This window comes from Nyctereutes procyonoides, unplaced genomic scaffold, assembly GCF_905146905.1.
Source record: "Nyctereutes procyonoides isolate TBG_1078 unplaced genomic scaffold, NYPRO_anot_genome, whole genome shotgun sequence".
Lineage (NCBI taxonomy): Eukaryota > Metazoa > Chordata > Mammalia > Carnivora > Canidae > Nyctereutes > Nyctereutes procyonoides.
Genome location: NW_026575120.1, coordinates 32,999,310 through 33,025,513, shown reverse-complemented (window position 1 = coordinate 33,025,513; position 26,204 = coordinate 32,999,310). Strand labels below are relative to the sequence as shown.

At 45.6% G+C, this 26,204-nt stretch overlaps 1 protein-coding gene across 7 annotated transcripts in view; it reads left to right on the top strand.

The window, feature by feature from the left end:
* HIPK2 (homeodomain interacting protein kinase 2) overlaps positions 1-26,204 on the top strand; it is a 191,902-nt gene that overhangs the window by 25,955 nt on the left and 139,743 nt on the right. Inside the window, exon 1 of one of the 7 annotated variants that reach the window (XM_055335245.1) lies at positions 2,287-2,345. The exons of the other annotated variants lie outside the window; for them this stretch is intronic. The gene's annotated coding sequence lies outside the window, so the exon portion shown is untranslated. Of the gene's footprint in view, positions 1-2,286; positions 2,346-26,204 lie in introns of those variants that run through there. 7 annotated transcript variants of the gene reach the window in all.

Below are 26,204 nucleotides of genomic sequence, written 5' to 3'. Positions count from 1 at the left end.
TATATATATAAATATATATATATTTATACTTATATATATGTATATATGTATGTTCAGGGTTATAGTCCATTGCTGACCATGCTGTATTCTTTCTTGCTCACTGATTGAGGCTATAGGAATCGACCTGGTAAGGTTGACATCTTCTGTAGAAATTAAGGACTCTATTTGAAACATTCACAGAGGAGAGTTCTATTTTTGTAAATAGGATAATTGGGTGGAAAACTATGCTAATATCTATCTTTATTTAACCACTCCCAGGGACAAAGCCTAACTGTTAAAACCATGAGTCCATAACCAAGAAACCACTATTTACCCAGGGACAGTGTCCTCTGTATACAGGCTAGCAGTTAAAAAGAGGAGGGGAGTCAAAAGCCAGACCATTCAGTTGCATATTATTGTCTCAAGTGTATAAACAGAGAATGAGAATGAGAAGGTAGACTGAGGCAGGGCAGTAGGGAAGAGGGGAGTGTAGTAAGTGACACCACCGACCGCTAGGTATGTAGTAAAAAGGGTATGAAAGAGGGTTTGGGGAAGTGTCACACGAGACAATAATTGTGTCCTGATAGAGGTGATAATTATTCCAAGTGACTTATGATGATCTTGTGTCCTTGTGCAGATTTGAATGGCAGTACAACATGCATTGTTACACACTGTGCACGATGCCAGTGAAAGGGGTAGGTGGGAAGCAGAGAGAATGAGCATTTATAGAGCTCTTACTATGTACCAGGCATATCATAAAATGGTTAGGAGTGTGGCTTTGCAATTATGGGATCCAGCTCAGCTCTGGGCTCTAAGGCCAAGTTCCTTTATTCAAAAAAATTGGGGCAGATGGTGCTTTACCTCACCGACTGGATTGGGAGGGATCATGAATACATCACCAACACTCAGTAAAGGTTAGTTATTAGAAGGATGGCCACCACTAGATCTTTCTTTAGATAGTAGTGTGAGGTGGACCTCATGCTCCCCGTTTTACAGATGGGCAAACAGGCTTGAGGATGCTAGTTAACTACCTCGTCCAAGATTTGTCATCTAGTAAGTGTCAAAGCTAGGATTCAAATCAGGTTTTCTAGCCCTGGAACGTGTTGGTTTTTTTTCTCTGTTCCTTGCTACCGGCATTTATAGGTAGCTCTCATATCTCACCCTGAGATGTTTGGGCAGTGAACTCTGGCACATTTCTGGGTGCGCTGTGCTGATGCATGCCTTCCTGCTCTTTATGCTCATGTCTGACCAGCTTGGGCAGGGTTTTTTGTGATGACTATGACGACCAAGTGCTCTGTTAGGGAGTCTCCTCAGGAGACATTCTCCCACGTGTGTTTGCCGTGCCACCTGGAGAACGTCCTGTATGGTGAGGTAGTGCAGCCAGATGAACACGGCAGAGGTTATTTTGTGACCATGACAGTTGTCATACTTTTCCTTTTGCACTTCTGCCAAAAATCTGTGTTTTTGTCCTTGTGTTTTGGACCTTGTTAAATCAAGTACAGTGGGCTTGAGCTGACTTTATGTATAATGGAAATAGCCTCATGCAGTATAAGCCTCTGCCTGGGGTCACCACCTGCTCCCACCAAGCTGAGTAGCGAGGAACTTCTTATGGATCTTTTCATATTAATAGAATAATGGAAAACAGATGGTGTGCCAGGAGGAGTGCTTTTTCTTGGAGGCTTTGAGGGCCTGTTATGGGTTGAATTGTGTCCCCCTTCCCCTCCCCCCACCCAAATTTATATTTGAAGTCCTAACCCCCCAGTATCGCAGAATGTGAGCTTATTTGGATATAGGGTCATTGCAGATGTGACTAGTTAGAGATGACTTCATACAGGAATGAACTAATCCTATATGACTGGTATCCTTAGAAACAAAGGGGAGATTTGGACACAGACACACTCATGAGAGCTGCATGAGAGCACAAAGGCAGAGATTGGGGTGATGCTTCTACAATCCAAAGGACACTGAAGATTGCCAGAAACCAGCAGGAGCTAGGGAAGAGGCCTGGAACAGATTCTCCCCCCACAGCCTCAGAAGGAACCAACCGTGCCGATGTCTTGATCTTGAACTTCTAGCCTGCAGAGCTGTAAGAGACAGATAAACTAGTGTTGGTTAAGCCAGTCAGTCTCTGGTTCTGGGTCCCAGCAGCCCTGGCAAATGAACACAGGGCCAGCCCATGAAGAGGTGGTGACTTCCTGACTCCAGAGAGAAACGAGAGTCACTCACATGCTTTGGTTATACTTTCCATAGGAGTGTGGAGTCAGATGGAAGGCAGAGAGGAAGTAGAAAGAAGACAAGCAGTACAGACAAGCAGACCAATGTCTGAAGAATGTGAGTGCTTGTTATGCGAAGGACATTGCTCTGAGGTGAGCTTTTACCTCATGGGGTGTTTTAGATAAAGCAGTTTGCCCATTGGGGTTGGAAATATATTTTCTTCCAGACTACGAGGTGACAGTTTTTTTGAAAACTGCCAGCCTACAAGTGTCACTGTCTAGAACAGTTTTGTCTAATAGAAAACTTTCTGCACCGATGATAATGTTCTAGATCCATACTCACTAAAATGGTAGCCATTTGCCACATGTGGCTGTTAAATGCTTGAGACGTGGCTGGTGTGGCTGAGGAACTAAGTTTTAAATTCTATTTAATTTTAATCTAAATTGCCACAGTGACTGGGGCCCCTGTATTGGACAGTGTGGCTCTAGAGCAGAGTCATATATTGGGATAGGACCCAGAGAAGAAAACATTGTTGCCTGGTTTTTCACGAGGCTCATAGATCACCTTCACATTCTCAGCTAAAGGGGCTTTGGTGTGAGTGGAAGTGAAGAACACAGGAGAATCTTCTAGAGATTTTACTGAAAGATGCTTAATACAGGGTTGTATTTCACTTCTCAGAACCCAAATTGTCTTACGCTATTTAGTGCTCAGGAGAGAAGCAGGGCAGAGTAAGGAATATGAGGAGGACGTGGGGAAGCTGGGTCTGTGGTCCAGGTCTGTTTTCAGGCTGTGTGTGCTGGCTCTGATGTACCTCGTGGGACTGGTGGTCCAGTGCTAGGACTGCAGAGATGTCCAGATTAGACTACCTTCTCTGAAGGCAGAAGGTTCTCCCTTGGAGTCTTTGGTATTAGGTTGGTTATAGCAGATGCCTGGTAAAGGGTACTGGGGCTTCCTTTGCCCCCCCGCCCCCCCTTCACTGGCACCATTGCATGTGACATATTCCCAGAGGATGCTGTTTTGGAGAGAGCAGACAAGGGATATTTCGGAATCTAAAACGGAACCCCAACCCCAGCATTATTAGATGAAAAAGAACGCACCCCTGTGAATGTTTTTGGCCAGCCCTGGACAAATGACTTGTCATTGTCTCACCACTGGCTTTGGCTCTGTGCCCAGTATAATTTAAAAATCCCTTCTTTTTCCAACTTTACTTTGTTATCATTTTGATTTCACAGAGAAGTAAAAGGTTCATCAGTCTTAGGTTTTTCTAGCCCCTGAGACAAATAATGGGTGTCATGCGGAGACACTGTATGGCGGAATGATGCCTGCTTCTCCCCGAGCCCCCCTGCGTTCTGGCGGACTGGACTCGAAGCAGTGGAACGGGATCTTGTAGAAGGAAAGGGCAGCATGCTTGATCAAATGGTGAGCGGATGGATGTTCAGCTGGACTCTCTGGGTCTTGGAGGGCAAGGGTTTCGCTTAAGAAGACGCTGAGAAAAAAGTGCTTGTCAGCCTTCAGCCTGTTTGGTAACTGGTGCCACTTGCCTGGGACCCGGGGGATGCCAGTAAGCAATGAAGGCTAATAGTACTAATGCTCATACAGTGCTACCCCATATTTGCCCACTTGACCACCAACTCTCTCTTTTCTAAGAACTTCTAAACGCATTGCAGATGGGATTAAAGAAAGCAACTAAAGATACCAAGTGATGCAAGGTAATTTGTGATGAGCGCCATCAAGAGAAAACCCAGAGGGCCCCAAGTGACCAGAGATGCCTTATTTGATCTGGTTTTTGAAGGATGGCCTTGATTTGGATGGGCAGCCAGGCAGCCCAATGTTGCTGCAGGCACGGATGCCCAAGGCACGGCTGGGGGAAAGCAAGTGTCAAACCTGGTACGACAGGCAAGTCACAGGTCACAGGGTTTTCCGTTTGAATGTCCTTATTTGACTGTGGTTGCCATCAGCAGATGGAGAGTTCAGAGGGACCACGCTAGAAATCATTAATAATTTGCAGATGCAGTCAGCGGCCCCAGTGTACTGGTGTGCCGTTCCGTTCCAGCAGAATACATGCAAGGAGCAGCTCACGGCCCCATCTGCTCTGCTCTTCCTGGCTCTATCTTTTATTTAATAACCTCTCTGTGACCTGCTCATGTGAGGTCATCTATCTCTTCTTCTGTGTTTAAATAGTCTTGGCTGCTACTTGCTGTGAAGGACTTACCTAGTTAGTGGGCGGGATCGACCTCAGTGCAGGAAACATATGGCGCCTAGGACAGCGCTTGCCATGAGTGTGCACAGGAGGCAGACTCCAGCCCTGGAGCCCAAGAGGAGTTAGAGCAGGAAGAGGGGAAGGATGGGAAAGGCGAGCTAGGTATTTTGCCCAGGCCGCTGGGGGAACGTAAGGATAGTATAGTCATGGGAAAAAGGGAAACGAGGGAGGGGTAGCTTTGTGGGATGAGCCTAGGGTAATGACCTTGATTTGGGACATTTTAAGTATGAGACAGGACATCCCCGTGGAGACATTTCGCAGGCATTAAAAACCCCCAGTTGGGGAGTACTCAGGGCCCCATAATACAGTGGGAGTTCATTTGGCTCCAGCTCTCCTCTCCTTTCCTTGGCAAGTGGTTCCCCATAGAGTCACTTCGGATTGGCGGGGGGAATGTTGCTCAAGTCTCCCGAGCCTTTATCCTCACACTTGAATGCTAAATCCAGAACTCCCCGTTCCTGCTAAGTAGTTCAAAAGCTCTGAGGGATCCTTGGAACAGTCGCACCCTGGTGGGACTTTTCAGAGCACTCCTGGGGTTGGGAGAGAAATTTCAGGGTAACTGCAGAATAATGTGAGCTATAACCGGCCTGAGTGATCTTCTAGCTGGGATCTGGATGTGAGACTGGCGTGTTTGAAGGTTGCTGAATACCTGTTGACCTGCATGCCCCAACTGGGTGAACTCCATCTACCTTTTGATTCCTAACTAATCGCAGTGAACAATACACCAGCTTGTCTTCTGTAAAACGAGAGGGGTGAACATTCCCACCAGCCTTGCCGCCTTGGTTGGACAGGTCAGTTGACTGCCTTGAAGCTCTGCTTATTCATCTGTAAATTGAAGGGATTTGGCGAGGTGCCCTTTAACACGACTTCCCACACTAGCATTTTATGTCGGTCAGTGATTCTTTGTCCAGGGAGTGCTATTTTTTCCATAGGAACCGTCCTGCAGTTGCTAGTTAGCTTATCACCTTGACGAGAAGCAGCATGGAGTGGTGGGCAGAACATGGTCTTTGGTGTCAGTGACCCGAGCTTAAACCCCCTCGGTCTCATGGCGACCTGTGCGACTCTTGGTGATGAGCCATAGCTCACCGATCCTTGAGTTTCCTCACTTGTGAAAAGGGGATGTTAATACCCATTTCAGGTTCATCGGATGATACTATGCATCAAGCATCTGTGTTTGTGCCCTGTTTTAGACAGTTTTATTGAGATATTATTCATATATCATATGGTTACCCCTTTTGAAATGCCTTGATTTGTACCCTGAACTCATTCGGTTTTAGTATATTCTCAAAGTTGTGTGTTGATCACTACTATCTAATTCCAGAACATTCTCACCCCAAAAAGAAAGTCTACACCCATTAGCAGTCTCTCCCCACCCTTCCCCCTACCTAGTCCCTGGCAACCACTAACTACATCCCGTCTCTATAGATTTGCCTGTCCGGGACATATTTCATATAAGCAAAATCCTATAGTATGTGGTCTTTTACGTCTGGCTTCTTTTGCTTGGCATAATGTTTTGCCACTTGTTTCATGTTATCAGCACTTCACTCCTATTCATTGCCAAGTAATACTCCCCTGTATGGGCGTACCACATTTTGTTTGTCCATTAGTCACTTGATGGACATTTGATTGTTTCCACTTTCTGGCTATTATGAATTATGCCATGAACACTTGTGTGCAAGTTTTTGCGTGGGCATATGCTTTCAGTTCTCTTGGTATCTCATTGTAGTTTTGATTGGCATTTTTCTAATGGCTAATAATGAGATTTTTCATGTGCTTGCTGGTATGTGTCTTTTGGAGAAAGGTCTATTCAAATTCTTTGCCCATTTCTTAAAAATGGGTGTGTGTTTTTCCATTATTGAGTTCTAAGAGTTCTTAATATATTCTGGATACTGTGCCTGGCATGCAGTTTTAAATAGGCATGCAGTCATTGTGCCTTCCTCTCTCCAGGTTTCTCACAGAAGTCTATAGCCTATGAGGTGACATCTGGAACTAATTGCTCAGACGTTGAATCCCCAGTATCCTGAGTCCTAAACCATTATGTCTTGACCAGAGCTCTTCTTAGCACAGAGCCATTCTGATGAGGCACTCTGATCCTGGAACCCAAATCTGGAACCTGGAACAGCAGGGGATAGTTGGCCTGGAAATGAGCTCCGAATGAATCTATGGGGGCAGTAGCTAGTTCTATTTCTAAGTCTTGGGCTTTTTTTCTAGATGGAGAGGACTTAGGGGGTAATTGTGCTGTGTTTTTTGGGTTTTTTGCTGCTACCACACCAGGGTATCCTCCATTGTATGCTGTGGGCATCTGGAAGTTGGGGCTGAGGACCACATAAGGATATATCTGAGAACATCAGCTTCTTTCTTCAGTACCACTGCCAAGATGAGTAGCATATTTTTCCAAGAGTGATCTGGCAATTTTAAGTCATATATAAAAATGTCCCAAGGAAAATCATGGGTCCGCTTTAAAAAGAAGGGAGTTTTATGAGAAACCTTTGAAGACCTGGAAATTATTCTCTGTTCTGAGAATTGTACTCTGTGTCCTGAGACATGTTTTATACTCTGCTGCCCCTTTACCTTTGCCCCCATTATCTTCCTTCTCCATCCCTCCAGCCTGGCATGTATAACCATCCCTCAAGGCCCAGTGGGGTCTCTATAGTTAGGATCCTTTCTTCCTACACACCAGGGGGAAAAGGTGCTATGGAGCAGTGGAGGCCTGGGCTGCCCCTTGCAGAGAGCCGTCTCCACCAATTTGCCAAACTGCCAACCCACGTATTTGCCCTAAAGACTAGATGTGGCTTTGAAGGGTCATGGACAGACAATATTGATTCCTCCTCTTAAGTATGTCAGGACAGGTAGAAATCTCTTTAATGCCCAGGAAATTTGCTTTGGGGGAACAAAGCCAGCCCAGTTTGCATTTGGATGTTGCTGACTTATTGTAAAACTAAGGAAAGGATAGGAGGTACCTCTTGGTATGCTAGTCCTTTGTAGGGAACAACCGTCCACAGGGGAGCTATCTCTGGCTCCCTTTGCTCCTCTGAACTTTCGGACCTGGCTCTCCCTGGCCATCCTCCCACTGTTTCACAGAGAAGCACACCCTGCCCTCAGAACGTGTGCCATCTAGTCGGAAGGATAAGATGAATCATAAATTATTCATTGTTAGAGCTGGGAGGTTCCTTGGGGATTCTCCAATCCTGAATTTTCCAATCTCCTTTCTTGACCAAAAATATTTTGCCTGGAGGAGAAAAAAAAAAGTTGTTCTCCTCTGGTAAAGAAATTTGGGTCAGAGTATGTTGTGTGACCCTCTTGGATACACACAGTGTTCATCAGTAGATTGAAGGCAAAAGAAGCTCACTTGGATGGGACCCAGCATTTCTTCAACCATCTGAGTCTCACTTTTTCCCTCCTTTTTCCATAGTAAGTATTAATAGCTCACAGGACACTAAACGTGCTTCGGGAAACATTGCATCCTTTACAGAGATGGAAACCTGTGCTCAGAAATACTAAGTGACTTGCTTAAAGTCAACAACAAAGAGTCAGACTCAAAATCAGGTTTTCTCACTCCCAATCCATTGTCCTTTCTACAAATAATAATCCTGTCATGCTTGAATGAGGGTGCGTGGCATTGAAAATGTTGTCATTTATGCTAGTAATGAAAACAACGCAGGTTCCGGAGTCCCGCCGCCGAGCGTGGGAACCCCGGTTCTGCCGTTTGACTGGCGCGTGGCCGTGGGCGGCTAAGCCTGTTCCTGTCTCTGTCTCGCTGCTTCTGTAAAGTGAGGATGACAATAATGACCCCACGGGGAAGTCGTGAGAATTATTTGAGATAATATACATAAAGATCAAGTCCGTGTTTCTCTCCCTGTTCTCGTCACACCAGGCCCTGCTGCTTGCCTCGCCCCTGGCCCGCTCCCCCTCCCGCCCCCCGATCTAGGACTTTTGAAAGGCAGAGCGTATTAAAAACCAAGAAGTGAATATAGATTATAACTGCTATTTATTGAATGATGACAGAAAGAGTGAATGAGCAGGAGTTAGGAGCAATTACCTGGGAACACTCAGAGCTATAGTAAAGCGCTAAACATTCATGACATTGAGGAAGAGATGACTGAGGGATGGGCTAGAAGGTGTAGATCGACTGGGGCCCAGGGGACAGGCCGTGGCCAAGGTAGTACACACTTGGCATCTCAGGCCAGCTTCCTTCCCTTCTGCATCCTCACAACATGAAACCACGGTCGAGGTCTCTTTATTAAGGAAGCAGCAATTCACCTTTGGAATACAATTTATTTTAAAAGATTTTGGGGACGTCTGGGTGGCTCAGCGGTTGAGCATCTGCCTTTGACTCAGGGCATGATCCCGGAGTCCTGGGATCGAGTCCCATAGAAGGCTCCGTGCATGGAGCCTTCTTCCCCTGTCTCTGCCTCTCTCTCTGGGTCTCTCTGTGTGTCTCATGAATAAATAAATAAAATCTTTAAGATAAATAAATAAAATAAATAAAAAAAATAAAAGATTTTGGCAACAAGGTCGGTCCTGAGGCGGGAAAGGGGGCAGAAAGGTCGACCCCAGCAAGGGGGTGGGACGGTGCCAAGCATCTGGCTCCGAATGGCAGAGGGCTCCCCAGGGGCTCCCCCAGTTGTCGGGGGAGCAGAGCGGAGAGCCGACCATCCCAGGACCTCTGTCTTTCCCTTCTCTGCCAAGGCCATCCTGCCTCCCAGCCCGGCGTCCAGCCTCGGAACTTGTGTAGCTCTGGAAGCCGCTCCTTCGTCCAGGGGGTCCAGTCCGGTGCCCTACCAGGGAGCCCGTGTGGCATCTGTTCGGCAGCAGCGGGGAGGGCCCGCGGGCCCAGTAGGGATCACCAGTTGCATCGGGGCCGGGCTCTGCCCGCGTTCGGGAACGTCTCCGGGCTAACGGGCCACAGGCCCCGCGGGCCGGCCTCGGCGACTCGGCGACTCAGCGACTCGGCCACGTCTTCCTCGTCTGAGGCGCTCACGCCCTCCCTCCGGCCTTTCTCCTGCCGCTTTCTCGGCCGGCGTTTTCAGGAGCACGATCCGATCCGTGGGCCACAGCAAATAACCCTAGCCGAGGCTTTGACCAGTGGCCCAAGCAGCTTTGCCACGGCGAGGGGACAGTCAGAGGGGGCCAGGCCGCGTCCTGCCGCAGCGGGGCCGCACACTCAGCCTCTCACCCGGCAGCCGCGCGCGAGGCGCCAGGCCTCGTCAGCCTTGCCAGGTGCTGGCTCGTTCTCCGGGACGACGCGAGGCTAAGCTCGCTGCTGGCACCGAGCGAGTCACAGCTTCCCCTCATTTATTTACCTCGAGTCAAACAAACCCTGACTCCTGCTTTGAGTGCAGGCTGCGGTAGTTCCCAGATGACAGAAGGGCAGCCACCTCTGGAGAGTTAGCGGGGACCGCTGGGTGGCACAGCTCCTGGGGACGCCAGGAGGCCACTTCGGAGCACAGGGCAGCAGCTCCTCAGAAGGCTGACCCTGGAGTGCCCTCGCGACCCAGCCCGAGAGAGGTGAAGACATTTGTCTACACGGGCTCGTGCACAGGTTCACAGCAGTGTTGTTCAAAACGGGCAGAGAGCGGAAACCGCCCAGACCTCCTTCAGCTGATGGGGGGACAAACTAATGTGCTCTGTCCACTCAGGGGACTATTATTTGGCAAGACAAAGGAATGAAATGCCGACACAGGCTATGACACAGATGAACCTTGAAAAAATTACGTTAAGTGAGAGAAAGCCGACGCCTAAGGCCACTTGTACAGGGCTGTTTGTGCAAAATGTCCCAGATAGGCAAATCCGTAGAGACAGGGAGCAGATTAGAGATGCTGGGGGCTGAGGAAGGGGAGAACGGGCAGTGGCTGCTGATGGGTGGGTGGGGTCATGATGAGAATGTTTTGGAATCAGGGAGTGATGGTGGTCCCACAACTGAATGCACTTACAACCACTGAGCTGTGCGTTTTCACGGGGTGACTTTTATGTGAATTATATGTCGGCAAAGCTATTAGGTAAAAACTGCCCTGAACTTGCCACTGTAGTCAAGTCCTCTGTGAACATACATAGGCTAAGGGAAGGAGGTAGGAAGGCCCACAGCAAGAGAGGAGCAGTACGGATCCTGCCCCTGGGAACAAGCACCAAATGATGGGTTTGAATGAGCAATGCTTTGTGCTTTGTCCCAAATTTTATGTGGGGCCTATTGTGTTTGCTCAAAATTTTAGGATGCCTTGAACCTCCTGGCCCCAAACCCCTACCTAGAAGTAAGTTCCTGTTGGAACCTGTTAGAGTTCATTGATGAATGAATAAATGTTCACCCTCATACATTTAAAAAATATATTTTGTCTGGAAATAATTGTAAGCTTCCTGAAAATTTGCAAAAATAAAAGTAGCTTACATAGGATAGCCCCATACCTTTTACCCAGATCGACCATTTTCATTTTACTCCATTTGCATGCTCGCAATGATGCACACTCACTTCCTCTTTGTTGTCACATGTGTGCTCACGTGTGTATATACACACATATATATTAACATATACATGTACTTTCAGTGAATGATTTGAAGGTAAGTTATAGGTGTCATGGCCCTTTATTTCTGCACCATCAAATCCATGAGTCACAAGCTCCACACGGCTACTTAAGTTAGAATGAAACCAAATGTAAAAGTGTGTTCCACAGTCCCACTGGGCACATTTTCCATTGCTCAGTAGCCCCCTGTGGCTAGTGGCTCCCATGCTGGTCCGCAGAGGTTAAAGAGCATTTCTAGTATCACATGGAGTTCAGGTGGACGGTGCTGCTTTGCCAAACCCAGCATGGTCTGCGTGCTTCCTGAGAGTAGGGTACCTGCCCCCCACCCCTGAATTACACAGCACGGTCACCAGCGTTAGAGAACGTGACACCAATGCAACAGTTTTATCTGACAGTTCGCATCCTAGTTCTGTCAGTTGACCCAGTAATGTTCTCACTCCTTTTGGAATGAGGTCTTCAGTCTTGTGTGTGTCCCAAATCTGTGTGGTTTGCTCCCAGGGGAGGCTTTGGAGCTGAAGCCGTTGGTCAAGCTTTGATGCCAGGGTGTGCAGAGTCCTTTGCTCCAGCCCTTCTTTCCACCGCCGTGGCTCGTGTGCTGGAGGCAGCTTGCATCTCCCCTGCTCAGAATTGTTTTGGTGTCTGTGTCACCAGCTAAAGCAAGGTGCAGTTCCCCTCTCCTCCTGCCCTGACATTAGGTCTCTGAGCTGGTGGGGCTCTCTCTTTAATCAGCAGGAAAGGTTTCCTGTAAGTAAAAGGAAACCGGCCTGCTAGCTAGCACAGTATTTTTCTTTGTTCTGATACCTTTTCCCAAATTTTAGCCTGCATCTAAAAAGAGGCTCGTCTTGGTCCTCATTTGTTTTCTGTTCTGTGGCTGAGTTGTGATCCCATAGCTCTGAGTCATTTCATGTAGCCCAGGACCCAGGAGCTTCCTGCCCCAAACTCCTCCTGCATGGAGGCCAGGTCTGTAGGCCCGGTGCTGTCCATCGCACATTCCTAAGAGCTCCCCCACCCCAGCCTTGGGCATCGCCGGCTCACTTTTTTCTGGCCTGAGGGAAAGGCTGACTCTTGATGATTTTCAGCTGCACTTTGGTTGAAGAGTGGGAGAAAAGAACAAATTGCAGTTGGTTTCTACTTTTGAACTGACTGGTATTAGAGCTTATCCTCTCAGGGCTTCCTTGTGATTTAATGGGATTCAGTGGCATGAATAAGCATGGAAAACAGGTTCCCGGGCTGCTGACTTCACTTCCATAGAGGTCCCCACATCCCCCCAGTAATTCCTAGCATTTTGTGGGAGTCAGAACTGGGGAACGAGACCAACAGGTTTATTCTCTTACTTTCTCGTCTTTGCCCCTTAGAATATTCTCATACTCTCTCCCACCTTTTATTTGGATTCGGCATTTCTTAGAAGAAAAGAATACTTAGCAAGGTAAGAGTCACTGAAGAACACGGTGGGAATCCTATATGAGCCATATAGTTTGAGCCAAGAAAGAAAAGGGAAAAGGATTCATGCAGAGAGAGTGGAAATGGAGCTGATGGTTCATTTTCTGCTTAACTAAAAAAGAATGAAAAGGGCTTGGCTGGCAGGGTCAAGACCACAAGGCGAGCAGTTGAGAGCCATGTGGTGCAGGATGGCGGTGTAGTTTCGTCCTTCACCACCTTTTGAGAACTGACATACGGAGGACTTTGAGCCCTGGGTCCACTTGGCTCCCTTGGTGGGGGACTCGGTGGAGTATATGTATTTGATGCTAGTGAAAGACCAGAGAGCTCTCGCTGCACCTGCCATCAGAAGGAACACAGAAATTTGGATGTTCTCCATTAATATCTTGTGTAACAAGAGGTACCCTCGTTGGCCAGGTGGTTTTGATTGACCTGTGTGCTTTTAGAAGTGTTGCTGAGTGTTTTCGCTCGAGGGTTGTAGGTCCCTGTCACTCCTGGACCCCTGGCCTAGGGATCATGGTTTCATGTTACCTTCGAGTGCCCTTCCAGCTGTGGCTGGAGAGCAGTGTCACGGGACAGTAACTCAGAGATGCAGTCCGAGAGCAGATTTCATTGTAGGTCAGCTCTGGCCTTAGAGACACGCTCACGGGGAATCTGGGAGGCTGGAGGGGTCATTGCCACAGCTGTACCCCTCATCCTGGGGATTGAGAGAACCCCCAGGCCTGGCCACGAACACCAGGGTGTGCCTCCTTCTGCCGCTCCAAGCCAGCAAGTGCCCCTGGTCTGTCACCTGTCCCCATGGCTCCACAGTGTGCTGGATTCCTCCCCTGCTTCTCTCTTCCCCGCCAGTCACCATGCTTTAGATTGCTCTTTCCATCTCTTGTCTGTGGCCTTGCCTTACATTTCCACTAACTCCTCCCTTTGTTCGGGATGTTACCCCCTCACAGATGCTCCTCCACGGCGGGCTGGGAGCCTCTTGGCCCTGACCACTCAAGGCCATGTTCTATTCAGCCGCCTGACTGGTCCTCTCCTCCCTTGCAAGCACCTCTCATGGCTCCTCGCTGCCTCCAGGATAAAATTGAAACCACATCTGACTGCAGCTCATCTTTCCAAATGTATGTGCTGCTCCCTATGGGAGCCCTCCGCTACATACAGGCATTCTGATTCTTCCCGAGTTCCCCTCAGAGAGGGCTGTCCCTGTTGTATCTTAAGTTATCTTATTTTTATATTGTATCTGCAAACTATTCCAGGTCCTGTGGGAAGTAGATGGCTTATAAATCTTAAATAAAAATGGGTTTAGTCTTATTCCCTAGCTGCAGTGCATGTCTTCTGATGTGCAGGTCTGTGCGCTTCTATACCCCCCTGCTCCCTTTTGGGGTGCTCTGCCCTGTGCTCTGCACACCGTCCTCCCTCCGAACCCTGCAGCACAGTTACAGCAGCCCTGGGTGGTCAGTTATTTGTTCTCATGGCACCCATGTCTTCGTGTTGTTTTCACAGCCCTCGGGTTGGTGCTCGAACATAGTAGGCTCTCAGCAGACATTTCCAGATGCTCACTGTGGCCTCTTGAATCCTCAGCCGGGCAGATCTGGAGACCTGACTCCATAAATTCATTAAGGATTATGAGGTTCTGAAGGACTGACTTGTAGTAACTCATCTTCTAGAAGACTGATTGATTAATCTGGATCATTACAGAGAGAGGCTGGGCATGCCTAGGCATTTCCTCCTCAATTAGGCCTTTCTGGAACCCCAGCAAGTTATCAGATTGCTTATTGAGCATAGAATTTGAGCAAAAGGTATTGTGTTTTCGCAGGTAACTATAAATTATGAAAATGCTCTCTAGGGATATTTCTCTCCAAAGAACCTGAATCAGGCATCTAAAATCAAATACCATCTCTCTCCCTTAACAATGAAAAATCTCAGACTTCACTAAGATCGCTCAGATGACTGCCACTTATCACTGTAACATCATCCCTCCTTATTTTGATACATTCAGCATGTTACAGTTCCCAAGTTTGCAGATATTCTCCTTAATTACATTTTAGGATGATGGTGTTTGAGTCACTAACACGACAGCATCTTAAATCCTGGACTTGTAATTTCTGTCTTTGGGGATCTGCAGACCTCTGTTCATAAGTTGGTATAGCGTAGCACCTCTACTAGGGTGGGGACAGATGCTGTGTATTAGTTCTAGGAGTCTTAGTCTGAAACTCCATGTAAGTAAGGAGTCCAGAATGGTGTTTGTTCATCCATTAATGAATCAGTGGTACCCTGGGTGTGGGAGCAAATGCTATTTTTAAACCCATTGCTGACTTAAGTGATAAAGAGGGTACAGAATGTGCCTTGCCAGGCTTGTGAGCTTATCGTGAGTAATACCCATGGTTATTATGATGTCAGAACTTGAGGATTCTTTACCAAGAACATAAACATTGCATCATGCAACTGGGGCAGGGCATGAAACGACTGTTTTTCCCAGGAAAACAGCCGCAGAGGGCATAAGCTGATGCTCCCGTTAGGCACACAAGCCTGAATGCAGCCATGCCAAACTCCCATGGTCAATTTGAAGAGCACCTTCCCATTTTAGCCACTAGGATGTCATTTGTCTCCAAGCTTCCAAGCCAAATAAGGCATGTGTGACGGAGGATCCTATACCATCCCCGTGTTTTGAGACATTATTGGGTGGGGATTAGTGTGTGCACACCTGAAACCCCTAATGGCTCTGAGTATCATAGCTGTTCCATCATTTACACATTGATCTCACAAAGCTTTTTCACAGAGCATAGAAGTGATGCCTAAATGTGGAAGATAGGGATTGAACCACTTAGAATTTTTAAAGTTGTCTCTAAAAATGTGTGCTCTGCTTTTGATGTGTGAGCATGATGAGCATCAAAATATAATTACATTCAACCTCATTAATTCAGACTCATTTGGGAGCGCGGCATTAAGGAAGATTATAGTGCTAGTGAGGATGGGCTAAGTTATATGGTGGGTGGCAACAAACAACCCTCACATCTCAGGGACTTCAAATAGCGACGGTTTGATTCACCACCACACTGCCTTTGCACCTTGTGGGGACTTAGCTAGGGTCTCTGCTCCTTGTTCTCCATGTTCAGTTCTCAGGCTATGGAGCCTCCGCCCCTGGATTGTCACTGGCAGGTGGATCAAATAGGCACATCACACAGTGGCTCTGCAGAGCTTCTGCCCAGAAACAACACTTCACACTCAACTTTTTATTGGCTCAAGTTACCCATGTGGCCAAGGCTGACTCTTCAGTTACTTGGTTTGGGATATCTGAGTCATAGCAAGGGATTTCAAAGTGAAGGGCTCGGGACAATTTATGGGGATACAGAAGAAAACATTGGAAATTTGTTTTATCTCATCCTTTTAAATTTTCTATTGTGTTTTTGATAAACATACTATGGTAGTAAAATAGAATGTATATAATTTATTAAAAACATATCACATGTATTAGAAATGTTTAGTTTAACCACATGCTTAATCAAAAAAGATCATAGCTTATGTAATAGATACAAATCTGCAGTGAGTATGTTGTACTTAGAAACTGGGTTGTATCACCTCACACTTGTCTGAATGGCTAGTATCAAAGAGGCAAATTAATAAGTGCTGGCAGAGGATGTGGAGAAATGGTAACCCTTGTGCCCTGTTGGTGAGAATGTACATTTAGGTGTAGCCACTATGGAAACTGTATGGAGGTTTCTCAAAAAATAAAAAATACAGCCACCATATGATCCAGGATGGTGGGTGTCTATCCAAAGAAAATGAACACTAATTTGAAAGAATATATGCACCCTGTATTCATTACAGCATTATTTACAAGAGCCAAGGTATGGAAACAACCCAAGTGTCCATCAAACGATTAATGGATTAAAAAAAAAAAGATGTCGGGATCCCTGGGTGGCGCAGCGGTTTAGCGCCTGCCTTTGGCCCAGGGCGCGATCCTGGAGACCCGGGCTCGAATCCCACGTCGGGCTCCCGGTGCATGGAGCCTGCTTCTCCCTCTCCCTCTGCCTATGTCTGTCTCTCTCTCTCTCTCTCTCTCTCTCTCTCTCTCTCTCTCTCTGTGTGTGACTATCATAAATAAATAAAAAAAATTAAAAAAAAAAAGATGTCACACACACACACACACACACACACTATGGAATACTACTCAGCCATAAAAAAGGACAAATCTTGTCATTGTTACAAGATGAATGGACCTTGAAGGTATTATACTAAGTGAAATGAGTCAAACAGAGAAAGATAAATACCACATGAATTCACTTATATTTGGAATCGAAAAAACAAAAACCAACCAACCAAAACAAAACCCAGACTCACAGAACAGATTGGCATTTGTCAGAGGGGAGGGGGATGGGGAGATTGGTGAAGGGGATTAAGAGCCACAAACTTCTAGTTATAAAACAAGTAAGTGATGGGGATATAATGTACGGCAGGGGGAAGATGGTCAGTACTATCGTATTAACTCTGTGAGGTGACAGATGGTAACTAGACTCACTGTGGTGATCATTTCACAGTGTATACAAATGTTGAGTCGCCACGTTGTACACCAGACACTAATATAATACTGCATGTCAGTTATACCTCAATAAATTAAAAAAAGAAAAAGGAACTGGATCCTAGATATGACCAGGGTTGAACTTCTTTTTTTTCTTTTTAAGATTTTATTTATTTATTTGAAAGAGAGACAGACAGTAAGCACAAGCAGGGGGCAAGGCAGAGGGAGAGGGAGAAGCAGACCTCTCGCCGAGCAGGGAGCCTGACACGGGGCTCGATCCCAGAACCTCGGGACCATGACTTGAGCAGAAGGCAGATACTTAACCGACAGAGCCCTCCAGGCACCCTGGGGTAGAACTTCTATAGAAAACATTCCAAGGAAAAGAATGCCTATGTTTTTTAGGTAAAATGGGTAAAATACAGGCTCTGTGTCTGAATCTTCTCAAGCTCTCGAAGTTTCCCAGGCATCCTCTCTGAGTCCTTGGAAGCTGCTTTCTTCTTGATCAAACCTGCCTTTCCTCACGGAATAGCATTTGAGATAAGTAACAAATGAGTCCTATTTCATTGTTCTTCTGTGTCCTTTGTCCGTTGGAAGATAGCATACTGGACCCGTTGTATGTGGCAGGCATTGTGCGGAGTAGTGGGAGCGCGAGTGTCCCTGCAGAGAGCCAGCGTGTCGGGCATGCCGTTAGCCCTTGGCGAGCCAGCGGACCTCACCGTCCTCCCCTTGCACTGAACACATAGTTAGGGCCGACTTCCCACCAGGCACTGCTCTGAGTGCTTTCCAGGGGACCCCCAGGGAAACTAATATTATCTGCATTTTACAGATGAAGACACTGAGGCATAAAGAGGCCATGTAACCTGCTAAGACCACACACCCAGCAAGGGGCAGAGCCCACAATTGCCATGGAGGCAGAGCCGATCTGGAATGAGCTCTCAGAACACGGACCATCCAGGGGCCTCCCTGTGTTATAAGGCAGGATGTAGGCATGCTCTCCTGCGTGTTAGCCCCACTGCAAGACCCGGTACGGTCAGAGCAGGCACCTTCCCTCAGTGCCGTATGCAGGTGGCCCAGCGCCGTGGGGTTGTTGGCTAATGACCACACCGGGACTGGTTTGATGACAGTGACTCATAGCATAAAAATGTCCTTGTGGCAGACCAAAGAGCCCACTTTAATCTGTACAGCTTAGAATCGGCTCCTTGCATTGCCAAGGGACCCTTTGACCAGCTTTCACCCCCACAACATCCATACACAAATACCTGTTTGAATGTCGCAAAGAAGACAGCGTCGCATCCTTCTGGTGTGTCTATAGCGCACAGGGCACTTTGCCACACTACTTTATTCCGAGTGTGCTTCTAGCACACTTTCACTTGCCAAGCATCTTCTCACTTTTCTCTCACCTTTTATTTTTCCTTTTCCTCCTCCCCTCCCTTCCTCCCAGCATCCCTTGCCTGCTTTCCACCCATTTCTCCGACTTTTCTTTCTTGCTGTCTCCCCACCTGCCTTCTTCTCTTCCCACCACGGGAGCGGCACTTTCTCTGCCTTTGCCAACGTGATCTCTAATTGAGTTCGTGAGATGTCAGTTAAGGCAAAGGAGAGGAATGAAAAAACCTACTAGGGAACAAAGGCATGGGGACGTAGAGTTACTGTCGTGAACGGCAGTTGAGCCGTTTACATCAAGGAAGAGGGGTGTGTTCCTGTGCCCTAAGAGGAGGGTGGAATGGATCCTGGATTTGAAGAGACCCTAAGAGAGAGGCTTTTGTGCACTTAGCATCATAGGCATAGCTGTGTGACTTCTTTCACAAAGTTTTCTTTGCGTGTAGATGATAGCCTACAAGAGAAATGATCAAAGAAATACATAAACATGAGCCCAAGAGGCAGCAGACAGGTGTTGCAGTGGGAGCAGATTGCAGGGGGTGGGCCTTTGTCCTGGTTGCTTTGTATAACAGCAAGGAGTGGAGGCTTCTACAGGGCAGGCCCCGGACTCCGTCACCACTAAGCACAGAATGAACTTTTTGAAGGCTTTTGATCCACATTCTGTAATTTTAAAGTCAAACGTGGGTCATGATGGACAAACACATTTGCACGCAAAGAGATGTGTTGTACCCTGGCTGGTGAGAATGGTAAGCAAGACAAGGGAGTACAGCTGAGGATACTTCTACTGCTTTTCATCCAGGAGGCAAAGACAGACTCTAAGGGCAGTCTGCCATTTGGCCAGCATGACCCCGTGGTTGTGATAGTTACTTTATCACAGCTTGCACACACCCGTATTTTTTCACTGAAATACATACCAAATTATATTAGAGTATATTAGTTTCCTAGCGCTATTGTCATATTAAAGTACCCTGAAGTGATTTCCTTGCCTCTTCCTAGCTTTGGGTGGCTCCTGGCAGTCCTCAACATGCCTCCGCTTATGGCCACATCTCTCTGATCTCTGCCTCAGTCACTATGTGGAATTAATTCTCTGTGTGTCTGTGTCTTTCCTCCTCCTCTTGTAAGGACACCAGTTATACTGGATTAGGAGTCACTTAATGGCCTCGCCTTAACCTTGATCACATCCACAAAGACCCTATTTCTAAAGGTTATCCTCGCAGGCTTTGGGGGTTAGGACCCCAGCATATCTTTTGTGGGGACATATGGTAATAGAATTACATACAGTAATGGAACTTACGTACTTTTTCGGTATAAAGGAAAGATGGCAGTGGCACAGTAGTAGAATACCAGATGGGAAGGAATAAAGTAGGCTTCCAGTTCCGATTCTGAGTGTGCCAAGCATTTCTGAAGGTGAACCTAATAAGCTCAAAAAGACAAATCAGTTGTGGGATGGGCATGAAATGAGTGAGTCGAGTAAGGAAAACACTTGATTTTACTTTACAATATGGTACCAAACATTTAAGAATAACTAATTATTTTTTGTGTAAAAGAGTAAAGAACCTACCAGATTTTTAGTCTTGAATTAGAGTTTATAAGACATTTCTAAAAGATAGAGAAATTGATAGGGCACCGGGTGGGTCAGTCAGTTACGTATCCAACTTGGGCTCAGGTCATGATCTCAGGGTCCTTGGATCGAGCCCCAAGTCAGGCTCCATGCTCAGCAGGGAGTCTACTTGTTTCTCCCTCTCCCTCTGGCCCCTCTACCCTGCTCGTGCTCGCTCTCTCTCTCTCTCCCCCAAATAAAATCTTTTTTTAAAAATATTCTATTTATTATTCATGAGAGACACAGGGAGAGGCAGAGACATAGGCAGAAGGAGAAGCAGGCTCCCTGCAAGGAGCCGGATGTGGGACTCAATCCCGGACCCTGGGATCACACCCTGAGCTAAAGGCAGATGCTCAACTGTTGAGCCACCCAGGCATCCCATAAAATCTTAAAAAAATAAAATAAAATAAAAATAAATATTGAATCTAAGGCTTACATAGCATTGCCAGACATATACCTAGCCTCCCCAATACCTGTTCTAGTTCTGGTTCACTCGTGTCTTGAGGTGGTCAGTCATGATTTTGGTACAGTGAAGGAAGGGGGATGCAGCTGAAAGATTCGGGGACAAGGCTTTTGCAAAGATTTGTGACACAAACACTTGGAAACTAGTACCATTGAAAGTTTAACTATCTTATTTAGAACGTTTCAGGAGCAAAAGGAGGATCCTTCTAGAGCTTTGAAAAATGTGTATTTGAATGGAATTCATCTATGTTGAAACCAGAAGTATATATAGCTCGTTGAGTTTTATGATTTGTGGATGTTTACCCTTTCTATGCTGCCAAGTTTGTTTAGAAGGATTATTTTCTGGGATCCCTGGGTGGCGCAGCGGTTTAGCGCCTGCCTTTGGCCCAGGGCGCGATCCTGGAGACCCGGGATCGAGTCCCACGTCGGGCTCCCGGTGCATGGAGCCTGCTTCTCCCTCTGCCTATGTCTCTGCCCCTCTCTCTCTCTCTCTGTGTGTGTGACTATCATAAATAAATAAAAATTCAAAAAAAAAAGAAGAAGGATTATTTTCTGGTGATCATTGGTTGGAAAGAAAATACAAAGTTGGGAAATGTAATAATAGCCTCTATAGGCTTTGCAGGGAAAGGACAACGTGGGGGCACCTTGGTAGGGTAAGGTCTAACTCTTGATTTCAGCTCAGTTCATGATCTCAGGATCCTGGGATCAGGCCCCACATTGGGCTCTGTGCTAATTGCAGAGTTTGCTGGTCATTCCCCCTTTGCCCTCCCCCGTGTGCTCGCTTGCGCCGTTTATCTCTTTCTCTCTCAAATAAATAAATAAATAAAATTCCTAAAGAAAAATAAAAGGACAGTAGGGATAGCAGAAGAGAATTAGCACATGTGAGACAAGTCTGACCCAAGGAGGAAGTGAAGAAGAAACTTCCATCCCCTGCCCAACCCACAAATGATTTCTCTTTTGTGCTTATTCATGTCCTACTTCAGAAATGTTAGATAAGCCCAGAATTAGAATTATAAACTTAGTTGACTCTGTCCCATTTTGGAGTTATTGATATATCATTGCCAACTCTCCTTTATACCAAAGTTGACTACAGTTACTCCTCACTATGCATTACAGGTACGTCCCTGCATGGCCTTTCCCAGAAGTGCTGTAACATATACTTCTGCAGAATTTAATTTAAAATAACCATATTGCTTGTGTTTGTTTCCATATGTAATATTTGACTAATTGAAATACCTTCATAGGTTCTTTGAGGCAAGATATAAAGAAATCACAAAATGAGACGTCTTCTCTCCAAGGAGGGAAGAACAAGGAGAGTTCTTTTGGAATATCCTGACTCTATATCCTAGGAAAATTATACTCTACTAGAACGCTTTTGGTTGCTTTAAAACTATTGTTATGGTGGAACTGTGCCTCCTCCCCCCATGCCCAAAAAATTGTCTTATTCCTAACCCCCAGTACTTCAGAAAGTGGCCTTATTTGGAGATAGAATCTTTACAGAGCAAATCAAGTTAGAGTAAGGTCGTTAGGGTAGGTTCTAATCCAACATGATTGGTGTCCTTATAAAGGGGAAATTTGGATCCAGAGACATGCATAGAGAGAAGAGGGAGTGAAGACAGAGACCTACAGACCTTGGAGAGCCTTGGTACAGATCCTGTGAACAAGTCCTCAGAGGAAACCAAACCTACCAACACCTTGATCTTGACTTCCAACCTCTAGAACTACAAGAGAACAAATTTCTGTTGTGCAAGCCACCCAGTCTGTGGTCCTATGTTATTGCAGCCCTGGGAAACTAATGACTCTTAGGAGTAGAAGTTTGGGTTTTTTTTAAATAATTAAGAGTTGGAATTAATGCAACTATTGTTTTGAAAAGGAGTTATTTTGTTTTTCCTTTCTTCGATTCTACTGGTTTCCTGGAAAAAGAAACTGAAAAGCATATGTGTCTTCCCTTCAGCCCAGCAATTGCACTACTAGGTATTTATCCAAAGGATATAAAAATAGTGATTTGAAGGGGCACCTGCACCCATGTCTATAGCAGCAATACCCACAATAGCCAAAATATGGAAAGAGCCCAGATGTCCATTGACAGATGAATGGATAAAGAAGATGTGATACACACACACACACACACATACACACATATGCATGCACACTCACACACACAAGTGCACACACACACACACACAGGAATATTACTCAGCCATGAAAAAATGAAATCTTGCCATTTGCAACAATATAGATGCAACTAGAGGGTATCATGCTAGGCAAAATAAGTCAGTCAGAGAAAAGACAAATACCATATGATTTCACTCATACGTGGAATTTAAGAAACAAAAGAGATGAACTTTGGGGAAGGGAAGGAAAAATAAAATAAGATAAAAATAAAAAAGGGAAACAAAGAGACTCGTAACTCCAGGGAACAACCTGAGGGTCACTGGAGGGGAGGTCAGTGGGGAGGATGGGGTAACTGGGTCATGGGCATTAGGGAGGGTACTTGATGGACTGAGCACTGGGTGTTATATGCAACTAACTGATGAATTACTAAATTCTGCCCCTGAAACTAATAATACAGTAGATGTTAACTAAATTGAAATTGAATTTTAAAAAATTTTAAAAGCAGGATCCCTGGGTGGCGCAGCAGTTTGGTGCCTGCCTTTGGCCCAGGGCGCGATCCTGGAGACCCGGGATCGAATCCCACGTCGGGCTCCCAGTGCTCCCTCTGCCTGTGTCTCTGCCTCTCTCTCTCTCTCTTTCTCTCTCTCTCTCTCTCTCTGTGTGTGTGTGACTATCATGAATAAATAAATAAAATCTTAAAAAAAATTTTAAAAGCATGTATATCTTAGTAGTATCATTCTTTTTCTTCACTAGAATTATATTAGACTGGTGATTTTCAGGTTGCCTGAGAAGAACTGGTAACATGGCCTCCATATAATCCATTTCCGGACTACATGTACTTAACCACTTCAGTGAAAGGCTGGTTCATCCATGATGGTTTATGGCTTAGTTCAGGCAATATGGCCAAACCACGGAAAGGTGAATTTGAGAGAGGCTCAAAGCTGTTATAGGTGAGGTTAGTAACTTTCAGAAAGAGAAGTAAGCCTGAAGGGTAGAAGAGTTGATATTGACACATAAGGAGCCAGTAGGTAGATAGATAATGGAGAATTTGCAAATGTTGGGAAAAGGGATTCAATCCCTCAATTGAAGGATTCCAGCCTGTGGTAGATTTTGTAGATTCAAGGAAGAGAACAAAAGATTTTGAAAGTCGTGAAGAGAATCACATTTCTTGGAAAAGCAAGGAGAGATAACATGGTGCATTTGGTTCTCTTCCCAGGAGGGCACCCCTTCTTTCTCTCCTCTTGACCCTGTGGAAAAAGAAGGCTATTGGCTTATTTCCAGGCAGGCCCAGTAGCTCTTTCTCTGTTTTCATTCTCCAGGATCAATCCTTTAATTATGTTTATCATCATTTTATCCTTGACTTTTCCCTGTGACTCATACTTTCCTCCTCATACTATTTGACCATGTCTATGCCCCCAAGGATTTCTTTATTTGCCATCTGCTCTACTTTCCACACCATTTCTCCTGGGAAACAGCTTTACCCACATGGATTCCATTTCCATCTAGGTGTTGATGACAGTCCTTAGGTCAATATCTCCAGGCACGACCTCTCGTCCATTCTCCTGTCCCAGGTTTTTGGTGGGTCGTTCCCTGGTACATATAGAACATTTCCTCTATGTTGTTTTAAATGCCTACAATGAAATCTATCCAAAATAGATCTCTTCCAGCTGGACTCTCCTCTCAAAATTGGCAACACCATTGCTTTCTTAGTCTCTTTGGGATGTGAACTTTTGATTTCAGTCTTTTCCCCTTTTGGTATATTTGTCACTTTGTCCTGCTGCTCTTTGTTTAGCAATATTTTTGGCTACGTCCCTTTGTCTTTGGCATATGCATTAGCTGATTCAGGGTTACCCTTCCCTCTTCCTCTGATTAACCCTGTGCAAGGTTAGTGCACCCTACTGAAATCATTCTTTTTTCAAAATGGTTTATCCTCATTCAAGATTCAATTCAACAAATGGGAACTAGATGTCAGTGGCCCCTGACATCTTAACTTTGGTAAATTAAGCAATTTCTTGCCTCAGAGTTTCAGTATGAATAGTAGAACATTGAACATTTCAACTTGGATACCTTGTCAGTGCTTGTAATTCAACTTGTGGAAAACCTATTCTGTTATCCCATCACCCCAGATAGATAGCTTTGCTTCCATTTCCCATCTTTCTATCATGGAACCCCACTCCTTTGAGTCCCCCAGACGTATTTGATCCCTCTCTCTCCTTTGCCCTTATATCCCACCTGTCAGTCAGTGTGTCTTGCCTTCTCTTCTCTACCAAGTTTTATGTTTCTGCTCCTTCTTTTGTATTTTCTCAAGCAGTTCCTTAGTCCAGATCCTCACTGCCTCACCCCTGGACTGCTGTGACAGCCTAGATCATTCTTACTCCAGACCAGTGCTCTGTCCGCTGTACCACTGTGCATCGTCTAAGTGAAGTTTGCCTCTTTAATGAGGTAAATTGATTTTATTTGCGCAATTTTGGTCGTATTTCTTGAATGTCCTCAGAAATAGATGATGCAGAAATGGTAGATGATGTAGGATCACTGTTGGGGGTGCCTATCATTTTAGCAGGTGGTGTGCAGTTGGGTGTGCCTCATACTTTACATCTGTTGCACCTCACATGTCAGCTTCTATTTCTCCTTGCCTATTGCTGTACCCCGTCTCCTTGTTTGGTGCTCCTAGTCCAAGAACATAAAAAATGAAGAATGGTTAATAGCATAGATTTGAGAGTCAGGCAGACCTCAGTTCAAATCCCAGCCCTGCTCCTGGTAGCAAAGTGACCTTGGACAAACGAGGTCATCTCCCAAAACTCCATTTACTCATCTGTAAAATAGAATGCACATCACCCTATAGTTGCTGTGTGTAAGCCTCTGGAGTCTGACACAGAGGGCAAAGTCAACGATAGTCCCTCTGCAGTGTGATTGTGTGTTAGAGGACAACCGGTAAGACCAGGTGAAGGCTGAAGGTTTGAAGTGAGTGGCAGTAGTAGCAGTACGGCTTCACCCCAGCTTTACTGAGTTTTTGAAACTTCTAGATTATTGAAGTTATCAGAAGAGGATAACTCTGGGTAAGTAGGTTATTGGTGCACATGGTTGTTTATTGGTTTAGCATTTGTTCATGTTTTGCTACTGTGTAAAATGTTCTTACATTGTTGTCTCCAAACAAAGCCTAAACTTTCTGAAGGCATAGACCATAGGGCTAGCTGATCTCTGCAGTTTGCTTACACTGGTTAGCAGGATCTGGAACAGAGTCCTTCTGCCTTTCAAAAGATACCCCATTTTTCTAACCTCAACTCAAGTCTTACTTAGCTCCTCTAAGCTCCTACCATGTTTACTTTGGCAAGTTGCTTATGTTGGTTAGAATTGCCGGTTTGTTCTTTTTAATTCGCAATGAACTTGGCAACGCCCATGAGATTTTAACCTCCTTTAGGATGATGCCGATGTGTTAGATTTCTTTGTGTTTCCTTTTGTGCCCAACCCCAGTCTTTTTTATATAGAGAGCTCTTAATGCAATCAGTAGTATTGCTATCATCATTATTGATGGAAGAATTCTGTAGAGCTTTGGTTGATCCTAAACTGTGCTCTGATGGAATACACTATATATTTAACATTACACAACTAGTGGATAAACAGACTTTGATTGAAAACGATATAAAAGCCCCATAGACATTTAATATACACTGTTTTAGAAATGTAGCATTGAAAATTGTCTAATCTGAAATTATCTTTGCACTACTTGTGAAATAT